General features: G+C 37.6%; 1 protein-coding gene across 1 annotated transcript in view; it reads left to right on the forward strand.

Annotated features, from left to right (window-relative positions):
- The window catches only part of LOC109411287 (E3 ubiquitin-protein ligase MIB2), a 96,182-nt gene that overhangs the window by 51,067 nt on the left and 31,249 nt on the right, over positions 1-13,866 (forward strand). The gene's annotated exons all lie outside the window — the stretch shown is intronic.

The raw sequence follows: 13,866 nt of genomic DNA on the forward strand, positions 1-13,866 counted from the left end.
GGTTTTCGGTATTAGTCGACTCGGAGTTGCCACATATTGTCATCCGCAATGTTCGGTCGTGGTTTGTCTCACTTGGAGGCTAAATTTATCCGCTTGCATATTAATTTGTTTTTGTCTGTGCTGATGAGTGATTTTAGTCAAAACGTCAGTATTTGATTAGGTTCCAATTTGACTGAATTGAGTATATTGCTTCACATTTTTAATCGGATTTTACATTTGGCCCCAGCATAAAGTTTCAGTAAGAATCGTTTCCTTTATTGTATAAAAATTACTTACTTCATGTTTTGTTTGTGAAAGATATATTAACCGGAGATAAATTATAGGGAATGAAGACAAACTTTATTATATTATTATTATACAACCAAAGAAGTGCATAGCCACAGACAAACAGACGTAACACCTTGAACGATTTTCATGGAAATCCATCGCCCAGTTCACACTACCATCACCTGGTGGAAAAGTTGCACGAATCACTGTGTTGTGCAATATCGTCAACAGAAGGCGCTAGTGTGAAACGTCAAACGCATAGAAAAATGATGCGCGCGCCTCTGGTTGTGAAAGCAACAACTATGAAAATTTAAAATGATCGTTAAAAGCGTGGTCGATGGAAATTTCGCAAGTGTTACGTCTGCTTGTCTGTGGCATAGCTATTCATCTCTAGACCATTTTTTTTTCAACCCCGACAATCATTTCCAAAACTTTCAAGAGTTCCACAGACACTAAAATTGATTGAGAAATCATTGACCTTTGTGGTTTGAACGTAATCCCACCGTGGTACTTCCTTGAAACGTCTATCGTATGAAACCCGTCACCGCACTAGGTCGAACAATTTGGTGGAATACTGGGAAGCGACACAACCAACATTTTTCTTTACGATCTCAAGATGTCATTTACCCCAATCTATGCACAGTGGGAAGTGTGTTGTTCGATTAGGGTTACCATATTGAGTAGTATTGTTATTGTTCATATTTTTTAATGAAATACAGGTCGTACTCGATTATCCTAATCCTATTATCTAAGGAACTGAATGCTGTATAAAGCTGAAATTTGAACATTTCATCAAACCAGCCTTGATTAGTAATCAGTCAAAATTTCAGTTTTGAAGAGCGTTTCGTTCCTTAGATATATGTTTGGGAAGCTTCAGAACCTGACTCCGGATAATCGAGTCCGACCTGTATGAACAGTTTTCATAGCAGTTGCAATTTCTTGATTTTCTTAAAAGATTGGCGTTAAGAATGTTAGCATTAGCATTAAACGAGTCGCACAAATTCGTAGTTGGTACAGTCCTAGACCGCTATTTTGAGGGTTGCCTCCTTCCCGTCCGAATCAAGGCACAAATATTTGGGACTAATCTCTGACTATTAGACAAGACTGACGCAATCCTCCAATATAGTCGAAAGCTGTCCTGACCACGTCCTTGCCGCTGCTGAGGGATGGAAAAGGATGGTTACTTTTGGTCAACTATGAAAGATGTAGACTGCTCTACGAACTCTCAGGTCTAGGTGTCTCAGGAATTTGGGTGTTGTTATTGGAACGGTAATCTCCAAAGGATACATTTGGTAAACGTTCAGGTGCACAAAATATGTTTTGGTTGTGTTTAGACAGCTGCCTGCATTATTCATCCATCAGGTTTGTTTTGCCATCTAAGTCGCTGCAGGACTTTGTGGTCAAAATCTGGAATATAAAATGGTATTGAAATCTTTCATTGAGTAAACTATTCTGGGAGCGAACCTGGTGTGATGGTTAAAGCACGTGACTATCGCGCCGAGGACCTGGGATCGAATCCCACTCCCGACAAACTCGCAAACTGTGAGTTCTTTCTTCGGAAGGAAAGTAAAGCGTGGGTCCCGAGATGAACTAGTCTAGGGCTAAAAATCTCGTTAATACAGATAAAAAAGTAAGCTATTCGTAATACGCTTGCAACGGATATATATTATATACCTTACGATAATTGCTGCATCATTTGATAAATTTACTTGAATGTTCGAAACAAAATGTTCATCATCAGTAAACACTTAAAACACAAACAGAAACACAGAAAAAAAACTACATCAAATCTTGATTTTGGTATGTTCCCTGGCTACATTTTGTTAGAAAAACTGCACGATCAAAATTTAATGTGTAGATCTTACGCCGTAACCACAATTCCAAGGGGATCTACCCACGTCAAGGGGAGAATTGGCGTTAAGAATGTTGCATATAAAATGTAAAAAAAATAACACACACAGAATACTGACATAGCTTTGAATATGCATGATAATGTTTGCATGAAAGCCGACTACTGGAATACATTTTATGTATTTATGAATTTCGTCAATTGAAATGTTAAAAAAGCTGATAACACTATTTCGGCTGCGTAAAAATCTTTTTCATTTTTGAGGTTTTGACCGCCCTCTAACCACTGTACAGTCCATCTAATTTATTGAGTACATTAGCTGATAAAGTGTTATCTGTTCAGCTAATAGGTATTTGCAATGAATCAGCTAGTGGTGAATCATGTTTCAATCACAATAGGAATGAATCATTTATTATCATGCCTGCGCTCGTTTGAATTACTATATACTATGTACCTACCACATCTACTACACTGCCGTAATTCTGTAAAGTGAATTCAGCGACATTGACAGTTTTACCACAATTTTGGTAATTATGCTTCAAAATCTTGGTAACACTGCGCATCATTTTTTTTGTCTCAAGAGCAAACTTATGTGTCTCTGACAGATTTTGGGCCGCAGAATCCGAATCCGTGCTCAGATTCGCTCGAGCACATCACAATTTTGAGCTATAGCTCAATTTATCGGGCAAAATATGCGATATAGGTTTTTTTGATTGCAAGCCATTAAGCATGGAAATATTTTTTTAGGCAATGAAAGGGTAAATTGGTCATTTAACATCTAAATTAACGACTCTTGCAAAATATTTCGTTTTATCAAATCAAATTTTATGTCAATATGTAAACATGCATGCAATTTTTGAAGCGTGACTTGTATGGGAAATCTCGTACCAAAAATAATTGTTCCCTTCGTTGCAGAGTACCTATTGTTGCGGTAGTGGCATTTGAGCACTTTTTCGACTGAAATGTTACCAAAAGTCATTTTCAATAGATGTGTTATGCTTCAATTATGAAATTGCACTTTTTGTGTGCTTAGGATTTGTCCAAAAACCTACTTTGTAAAAATATTTTCCTTAATATTTTTGTTTCTGTGTTCCTATTGTTGCGTTAGTGTTCCCATCTTCCAAAATTCCATATGAATTCAATCCGCAACAATAGGAACCTAAATTAAATTTTACCTCCATTATAGAAACAGTGGGCTTAATGTTGGTGCACGCAATTTATCATCGAAAACAGTGAAAAACGATAATTTTCACATTTGGATTTGGATAGAAAACTATCGACTAATGTTTTGGAACCCTTCATCAATGTACACTAATACCACAACGATGGGCACACTTGCCCTAACATAAACCGCTTAAAACTATCAAATTTAATTTTGAGAAACAAAATATTTTGCATGAGTCGTTAATGTACATGCTAATTGCCCAATTTACCTTTTGTTTGCTTGAAAAAAATATTTCCATGCCTAATGGCGTGCAGTCAAAAAAGCCCAAAATAGTATGTTTTACCCTATAAATAGAGATATAGCTCAAAATTATGACGTACAGTGCTGCGCCCCGTAGGCAAAAGTGAAAATATCGACATCAAATTGTTCAATCTAGTATGCCATGCTGTTCATACATGCTTGAAGTATGTTGCTCGATCATTATAAGCTTGAAAATCGTATTTATTATACCAAAGAACCTAGATTACCAAACAGTGTTTTTGTTGTCCATAGAAAAATAATATTTTATAAAGCAGATTCATCTTTGGCCTAGCTCAACATTATCAAACGTTAAAGTTTTCAGTGAAAATCAAAATGGAAGGTTTACAACACATCAGAAGAATCTATTTTTTCGTTGAGCACGGCAACATGTTTTGATATGATGATGTTTTGAGAAAATGAAATGTCATGATGTAAGTACTTGTATATTGCGTAGAGGAAAAACGACCCCTAAATTCAAATTGATAAAACAAAAAATGACCTCTCAGAATTTTTCACCATGTTTTCTTTATAGTGTCCGCTGAATACTGAATTCGACTCCAGCTACTTTTATTTGCTAATTTGTTAGTAGTCGAACTTTTTTCGAGTGATGTATTTATAGTCAAAATCGAAGATATTATTGATTAAATGTTCTTTTCTGATCTATTCAAACGAAAAGTGTATCAGTTAATATTGTTCCCTCGTTTTTTATGAAACTCCTGATTTCTACGAAGAATTTGAGGGTAAACTTCAACGATTTCTCAATTTTTTAAAGTATGCAACTGGATAAGAAATGGCCAAATGCACGACCTTCAAGAAACGTAATGTTCGGTGAGAATAAAGTTTGATGAATAAGTCATTTATGCAATTACCTATTTATTATGATCTATATCTTTATACAGTTGCCTAAACTGCATTCTGAAAAAAAAACAGCAAGATTAAAATAAATTGTCGTTTAAGACACTTAAGCGATTATGAATTATGCATAGGACATTTATGTAAATTGTAGCTTTTATCAAGTTTGTCAACTTCATCGAAGACACTATTGAGAAAAAATGTATGGTACGTTAGTTATGATTATTGTCCTGCAGTTCCATACATTCGCAGCACTGTGTGACGTGCTGGAGCAAATCAGAGCTTGGATTTGGATTCAGCGGCCCAAAATCAGTCGCCGACACATAAGTTTGCTCTTCAGACAAACCAATGGGTAATTGTTGTTTCGCTGTATAATCATCCAAGTTTTCTTTCGTAGATGCTAGATTTTACATTTTCACACATGCCTGAGGCAATGAAAAGGTTTTCATATACTATACAATTCGGAAAATATCTGTTAAAATTTGTCAGATTTTCATTTTCAAGTTACATCCCAAGTAACATTTTGATGACAGGGTTGGAGAACCATCATAAAACCTTATACCTTTTTTTGGTTTTTTGTTGGTTCTATTCTATTTGACTAAAAATGTTGCTTGGGATGGGAGTTTCAGATGGTTTTCGGAGGGGTTTTCTAGAGCTTCCAACGGGTTTTGAGCGTAGCCTCAAGGCGTTTCAGGTGATTTAGAAGTAGTTTCCGGGGTTTTTATTATGCTTTTAATGAGATTTCCGAGGGATCCATTTAACAACAGCTGCAAAGGCGTGGTTTTTCAGCATGGCTTGAGGGTGACAGTTCCGATACCCGGTTGGAACTTTTCGCAATAGAAATTTCCTTTACTTCCTTGGGCATAGATTATATTCCTGCCTGCCACACGATATAAACATGCAAATTGGTCATTGGCCGAGCAAGCTCTCAGTTGATAAGTGTGGAAGTGCTCATAGAACACTAAGCTGAGAAACAGGCTTCATTCCAGTGGGGACCAGAAGAATGAAGAAGAATGGGATTTCGTGGGGTTTTAGGGTACTTTCAAGAGAATTCCATGACGTTTTCAGAGGAGTTTTAGGACATTTCAAGGTGTTTCTGGTCTCAGGGGGATTTAAAAGTGGTTTCTGGAGGTTGGTGGTGCTGAAGGTGCTCTCCAAAAGATTTCAAGAATGTTTCAGAGGTTTTAGGAATGTTGCAGAGGTCTTTAAATGCATTTGAAGGCCTTGCAGAAAGATCAAGGAGATTAGACGGGCTTGATGGTCTAGTGGCTACCGCTTCTGATTCGTATGCAGCACGTCCTGGATTCAATCCCTGACCTGTCCATTTCATCCTACATTGTATTTGTCTATGTACTTTCCCCCCTTCTCTACAAATACATCTCAAGTATATTCATGTTCATAGCCATCGTTAGAACAGAAACGGATTGAAAAATCTGTTTCCCTTCCTTCCAACTTTCACAGCACAGTGTCAATTTTTCAGATAACGTCCACTAGTTATGCAATCAGGCGAACACTGAAAATGCCTGCTAATCCCCGGCAGATATTTCATTGGTTGCATGTGTGAGTGTAGCTGTTCTGGCGATACAAACTTTCAGGAAGATCAAGGAGGCTATTCAGAGAGTTTCGTAAGGGTTTTATTTTTTTTTTAATTCTTCCACTTAATTTACAGCTCTTCTGTCCACTAGGGCACTGCGTGAGCGTTTCCAATTAGCAGCTACACTTAAACTTTGTACAGCGCCTAAATGTATTCTAATTCTACTCTAATTATACTATATCGAACTGGTTGCCTTTGCGCTGCTGTCACTTTTCTACCCTGTCCATGGTAGAATGATGAGCACGAGGACGATTGGGGGTCCATTATGAGTTGCCGTTAGCCGATATCCAAGTTTCCGGGTCCGTTTATTAGAGCATACAGGGGATGGCCAAAATGTTTGGGATAGGCATCTTTTTTTCTCTCGCCAAAAAGTTCAACATGCTATAACTTTTCACAGAGTGCATCAAAAAATCTCAAATTTTGACTGTTTGTCAACCTATTATATGTGCATCATTGGTACAAATTTGGGCTCGATTGATCAATCTTTCGCAAAGTTAGAACCGTTCAGGTAAAACACTATTTTTTAGACAACTCATATTTGAGCTGTCATATCTCGGAAACCAGTGAACCGAATTGAATGAAATTTTGAACGTACACTAACAATATACAAATGCTTCACAAGCTATTGAAACATAGGTACTTTTTGAACGTTGAAAAAAGTTATCATAGATTGACACTTTTTGGATTTTTCTCGAAAAAATGTAATTTTTTTAAGTCAATGTCAATAAATTTTAGTGTAGATGTCCAAAGATTTTCCACTTCTGTTCTCAAGTTATCTTTAATCAGATATATTAGAGCCTATTTAGATTAAAGGAAGAACACATTTAGTAATTTTTGTGTGGTATTGTAAATTTGACTTATTTTTCTCTATATGGGTAAAAATTTCAACCCGCTTTAACTTAGTTCGCCGTGAGAAAATATTACATTTTATAATGTTGTATTAAGTATCAATATATTGTAGATGAACGTTAAAAAAATCATTCGATTCGGTTCACTGGTTTCCGAGATATGACAGCTCAAAAATGAGTTGTCTAAAAAATAGTGTTTTACCCGAACGGTTCTCACTTCGCGAAAAATCATTCAATCGAGCCCAAATTTGTACCAATCATGCACATATAACAGGTTGATAAACAGTCAAAATTTGAGATTTTTTGATGCACTCTATAAAAAGTTACAGCATGTTGAATTTTTTTGTGGGAGAAAAAAAGTTGCCTATCCCAAACATTTTGGCCACCCCCTGTATACTCAGAAGAGGATCAGGTGTCAGCCGCTCTTGGGAGGAAGAGCAACCGACGAAAAATTGCAAGTGCCGGGGCTGGGATCGAACCCATGACCATCCACTTATGAAGTGAACGTAGCGCTACGGGCTCGGCGGGTTTTGGGGGTTTTGGGGGCTGCAGACGTTTCAGAGAAATTCAAGAGGTTTAGAAGACAAGCTTGTTAGAATCCCAATATGTATATCCGTTACAATGGCAAACTTCTGTCTCTACTCATGATATTAAGCGCTCAAATCTCATAAAAACAAAACCTATGAACCGGTCTTTCTCATTTTAAGCTTTACCACGAGTGACCAAGAACAAAATTAAAATTACCCTGTTGTTCGACGCTTACTTCTCGAAATTTGTGGTTTCAAATTAATGATGCAATATTGAACTGTGACTCAAAGACGTTTGTCATCAAAAGGGGCAAACCGTTTCAAGACGTTCCAGGGAGTTTCTGAGTGGTTTTTATAGGGTTTCAGAGGGCTTCAGAAAATAGTTTCAGTGTGTTTTAATCTTCCTAATGAATCACGTTGGCAGCAGCTCGTTGACGCAAAGTTTGCGTCAAAAAATGACAATAAACAAGGAGGGTTAAAAGGGGTATCAAGGCGTTTCATCGTGTTTCAAGAAGTTTCAGGGGAGTTTGAAGGGTCTTTCCGGATGTTTTAAGGAAAATTCAAAAATATTAGATGGGGTTTCAGGGCGTTTCAAGGTGCTTCAAAACGTTTCAAGTTGTTTCTGCGGGGTTCAAAACGTTTCACGTGGTTTCTGCGGGGTTTCAGAATTTCAAAAGGTTTGAAGAGGCGTTTCAAGGCGTTTCAGGGTGTTTCAAGTGGTTTCTAGGGAGGGGGTTTTCAGAGAAGTTTCAACGGGTTTCATGGGGGCTTTCAAGAGAGTTCCAGAAAAAAGTTTAAATGCGCGTCAGTGCGGCATTAGAGCCTATATGATTTCAAACCCTATTCGTAATAGGTACAGCGAGTGTTCACTATTTAGCACCCAAAAGGCCAACGTCATTTTTGGCATCAAAAGAAAGAGCTGTCGCACGGTATATTTCTGAGTAAAAATACATGTGCCCTCCACTACAGGTTCCGCCAGGGCACCGCGGAGGTTCCGGAAGTGGCCAAAGTGGTCGATGACCCTTTTTATAGCCATGGATTTTCACGGAAAATCATGAAGAAAGAGCTGTCGCACGGTATATTTCGGAGTAAAAATGTATGTGTCCTCTACTACAGGTTCCGACAGGGCATCCCGGAGGTTCCGGAAGTGGTCAAAGTGGTCGACGACCCTTTTTATAGCCATGAGAGTAGTCTATTCACGGAAAATCATGAAGAAAGAGCTGTCGCATGATATGGTTTGGAGTTAAATTGCAAGTGGCCTCTACTACAGGTTCCCCCGGGGACCTTCCAGAGAGTCTAGCAACATCCAGAGAAACTCCAAATATTCAAAAAAAAATACTGATCGAATCAGCTTCGATAAGGTTTTAATTTTTCTCAATGTTTCAAAGTAGTTTCATAGAGAAAAAAAATAGTTTTGATACAAATACCCCAAATGGCATAACGTTGGTACCCCAAAGGAATCCGGAATAATTCCGGAACAATCCGGATTTTTAATTGTTTGTCCCATTGGATACACACTAAGATAAGCTCGATATTTTTACCGTCTTTTTTACTGAATTCTCAACAGCAGATTTAATTAGTTAACGAGTTCATCAAACTGTCAAAATTCACAGGTGAACGGTAAATATAGTTACTGATGAACGGTAAATATTGATTGCCGTGTGTACCGGATTAAATCTGCTATTGAAAACTCAGCAGAAATTCATGATTGCATTAGCTACTGGCAGATGTGAGGCACTGACCCTCAAACCAAAATCGATAAAACGCAACAACAACAACAAGATTGCATTATAGACTATTGAGTACTGTGTTTTTTTAGTGAATTCCAATGTAGAACTCGTAGCTAATTCCCAGGAAATGAAGCTGGTGGCACGACCTACTCTGCGAGTCAACCATAAATAACTTAAACTGCGGAAAGTTAACGAGAGAATACGAAGAATAGAACCGATACTATTTGATATGATCCCAACTTTCCTCAACTAATTCATCATCATATGTGGTTCGGAGACACATGGTAACCCTATTGCTGCCAGAATTTGTCACTCAGGGACCCGTCTGTCTTCAAACATGTTCAACGCATATGTTCCTCCAACTTCTTCTGGCTTCTGGGGATGTTCTAGGAGGACAATTGTTTACACAAGTTTTGGGAGTTGCCATGTGTAGACTGACAGCGCACCACCCCCACTTTTCCTACATAGCATGTAGCACCGGTACGCGGTGGCAACCCGAAAGGCGACAAAGAAACTCGGCTGCTGTCTGTCCCGGTAATGGATTTCGTTCTGTGTGTCACCAGAGAGATGCACTGTACCACATACGAAAGGGGACACGACATGGGAAGCGAATGAGAGTGTATGTGATGCCTCTAAAAATAGTGTTGAAAAATCTTATTTTTAACACATTCTAAAGGGCGCGTGCCATCGGAAATGTCTTTTCCGAGACAGTTTTTTTTCCTGAGTTCTCAACTCGGCTTAGATGTAGCATGTTGAATTTGTTTTGCTCCTGTGAGTTTTACAGTCGGTTCTGTCTATGACGATAACCTCTCTAGTGGCCCATTAATCGCTTTGTGTTCAGAATGTTCCATATAAAGGGTTTCATCTGTATTCTAAAAGGAGGAAAAATGGCTGTGATTTTTATAGGAACCGCATGTGTGCGGCACGGATGGAAATCGTTTTTTCTGATTGTATTGTTGTTTGGATAAGACATCTCCACTTAGCAAAGCATGTTGTGTTGAGCCTCTAGGGTTGATCCTAGCAGCTCGCGCCATGTCGACCAAGCGTATAGAATCATATTTGTGCCGTGCTTTGCTTACACTTTGAGCGGCAACCCAATTCCTTGCTGAGGGAATTGACGGCATATGGTGTACGTTGAAAGTGTACATACATCTTTTTATCCGTAGGCATAACTTATGGGACTTTTACATTCTCCAAAGAGCAAAAAATGTACGTTAAAGCAAATGGAAAATTAAATCTGGATCCATTCAGACGTACAACGAGGGAACTGAACCAGTTTGACTGCAGGCATGTTCAGGACTAGCGGAAGCAAACGTTGCAAATAAATATTCGCCTACGGCACCTGCTCAAATATTTGATACTATTATATTGTGAACACTTTAATACGAAAAAAAAAATTACCAGCTATAGCAATTTTTGCGTTTAGTTTAAGTTTTCAAAGACTTGGTATAATCTAATAATAAAATGATATACCAGGGTATCGCGCCACTTGGGCGGTGGCTTCTATATTCGTCTGTTTTCCACTATAACTCAGTCAATTTTGAACCAATTGACTTGAAATGTTGTACACGCGTAGATACTTTACCTATCTCACCACATTCCAAAAGTTGTGTCAATTGGTTCAAATTTGACTGAGTTATAGTGGAAAACAGACGAATATAGAAGCCACCGCCCAAGTGGCGCGATTCCCTATCATGCTTTAGTAACGATTGTTGAAATAGCTGTACATTTTGGCGTCTTCGTCGAAGATACCAATATGTTTTGACGATATCTTAACCCTTTGGAGCCGGATTGTTTTGCCTACGCTGCCGTAACCGCGCTGGCCTCAAATACGATTCTTATGCTGGGTTTCATCGCCGGGGTCATATTGACCCCTCCGGCTCCAAAGGGTTAAAGCGATAGGAACAGAGAACAATGTTTGTGTAGCGTAACACTTATTCTTAGATTTTTTTCTTTTTAAAGTTTTGATAGAAAAAAAATACATTTCTATTTTTTTGATATGTTGTGTAAAAATGTCTCAGGTTTCGATTGACGCAAAAAATTTGAAGATCGGTGGTTGCCAACATGGTGAAAAAAAGTTTTGGTATATAAATTCAAGATGACGGCCGAAACAATATGGCCAACCCAAATTCTTATAACTGCAAAAAGTCTCTATCTTTCTTCTTTTCAACAACATTTTGTTTTTAGGTGGTTTCTAAAGAAACTTTCGAGTTATAACGATTTAAATATGCCAACAATTGGTCAATCGAGGGGTCAGCAAAAATGGTTGTGGCTCTAACTAACGGGGGGTCCATCAATTTGATTACCCAAATGCATTTTCCTAACTTTTTTGGCTAGGACTTTCAGAAATTAACCCCTTAAATAAGGTTTAAATCTCGGATACTTTTTCAAAACGACGTATAATACACGCAAATCCTATGTTGATACGTCGTTTTGAATAAGTATCCGAGAAATGGTGGGCCGGTCTCAGCGAGAGTTACTCATGATTTAAGACGAAAAAAAATGTCGTAATGTCGAGGACTGCAAGTCCGTTTTGTGACACTTATTATGTTTTGGTCAACATCCTTATTATTTTAGATAAGACTGGAATATTTTTGTATAAGTAGCTCCAGCAGCATCATTGCCATGAACGCCAATCGAAAAACATTCCAAAAAAATGGAAAATGCATTTCTATGCTGGCAACATAAGGAGAAATTTATTAGTGCAACAGCCGTCCTCTGTTTGCATTTTCTCGACTGTACAGCACTCTATGAAGCTGTTTTTTAGTATAGCTATAGGGTGGCCCAAAGATTTGTAAGAAAATATCCTGAGTATACTATTTCCACCTTAATTTGAGGGGAATCGATAAGGTCTAAGGGGACGCTAGACGAATTTGAAATTTATGTGGTAAAATCGAGGGAAGTATTTGCAGAAATGACACCGTTTCAGTTTTCCGCCACAAGAAAACACTACTTTTTTTGTTGAAATAAACATAACTTTATTTTTGGAGATCCTATAAAAATCTTGTAAATAAAGAAGTAGGTGTTTTTTTGGGATAGACCATTTTCTAAATGTTGGAGGTTTTTCTACTCAAAATAAGAATTTTAAAACACGGTATTGAGTGATATGTTATGTGTACATAACTGCAGGGCTGTTACAGGTGGCGCGGATTTTGCGTTTTTCGCGGTTTTTGCGTTTCGCGCGGATTTCGCGCGTTTTCGCTAATTTTGGCGCGGTTTTTGCGGAAATGGGTTTCAAATGAACGTAAATTAGTAAAAATAATATTAATGGTCCCTAGCTTGAAGTGTTAGATAAGTTGTACTAAACGCTCAATTTGTGAAAACAGAGAAGTTTGTCTTCTGAATTTCTTAGTCAACAAAGTCATTTCTGTCTTAACTCCCACATCAAATTTTGGCAATTTTTTTGGATAGAATTTAAATTTTGGACGGAACCTAAATAAATAATGTCGGAGGTTCAAAAACTGAATCATGGCAAAATTTCTGAAACAATTTCTGGAGTTTGTTGATGATTCTGAAATCTGTTTTTTGTGTAATTTGCAAAAAGACGTGATCGGAAATTTTGGATAAACATTTGAATTTTGTAGTTAAATACAATAAAACCTCGTCATGAGAAATCTGATTGGTTTTCTGACACAGTATATATCGGGATATTTCCGATGTTCCTACAAAAAGATACAGGTAAGACGTCCTGAAGATTTTAATGATAGAGAATTCCATGGAAAATGCTTTGGAATAACCCTGAATAGAATATCATAAGAAATTTCTAGCGATATTCTTTAACATGCAGGATTGTCTTGATATATTATGGATGAGTTTAAAATAAACTGAATTGACAAAATTCCTGAATCAGTTAGTTGTGGAATTTCTGTCGAAACGATTTTTTTTTTGCTAAAACTCTGATACAATTTTCCTAAAAATACGTAAACGTAAAAATACGTGTCATGGTAAAATTTATCTCTGATTTCCAATCGGAGCATTCGCTGAAAGGGGAGTTGCGGGTACAGTCAAGAAAGGATTTCTTTGTAGAATTTTTAAAGGATTTTTTTTGCAGAATACGTGAAAACTTAAGACGGCGGGCTGGATTCCCGTTCCGGACGGGAAGATTTTCTTGACTCCCTGGGCACAATGTACAAATTCATGCAATGGCAGGCTATTCAATTAATAACTGTGGAAATGCTCAAAGAACATTTGTATCTTCACAAAAATAAGTTTCTGTAAAAAATAAGCTTGTAGTTCTCTCGAACGGTCTTTTGAGACTTACTACAGATTTTATTTCAGGATTTCTGCCATAAAGTTGGTTATGAATTAATTCATAAGATTGCCAGGAATGCTCGGAACTGTTTCAGGGAACAGGTAATCCCTAAAATAGTAGTCCCCTAGCTTGACAAGCAATCAAAGAACTATTGATTCAAAACTTTTAATTCTTATTAAAAAATAGCATGTTAGTTTCAACTATTGGTTGATGTAGAAGATGCATTTTTCATGGATTGATATTGCAAACTTCATCCCATAATGAAACTATCATACTTTTTTGGTACGTTAAAAAAGTGTGATAAAAATGCACATTTGCCTCGGATCGTTTCGACGTCTTCGGTGCACTTATTCCTCCATTTACAAGGAATAAGTGCACCGAAGACCTCAACTCGATCCGACGTGGTCCTGCGCTACAGTCACACTTTGAAGGTGTGTACACACTATTGTTTCAGTCCAATTTGGGGTACATTCAGCAATGAT

Source organism: Aedes albopictus, chromosome 2 (assembly GCF_035046485.1).
Source record: "Aedes albopictus strain Foshan chromosome 2, AalbF5, whole genome shotgun sequence".
In the NCBI taxonomy this organism is placed as follows: domain Eukaryota; kingdom Metazoa; phylum Arthropoda; class Insecta; order Diptera; family Culicidae; genus Aedes; species Aedes albopictus.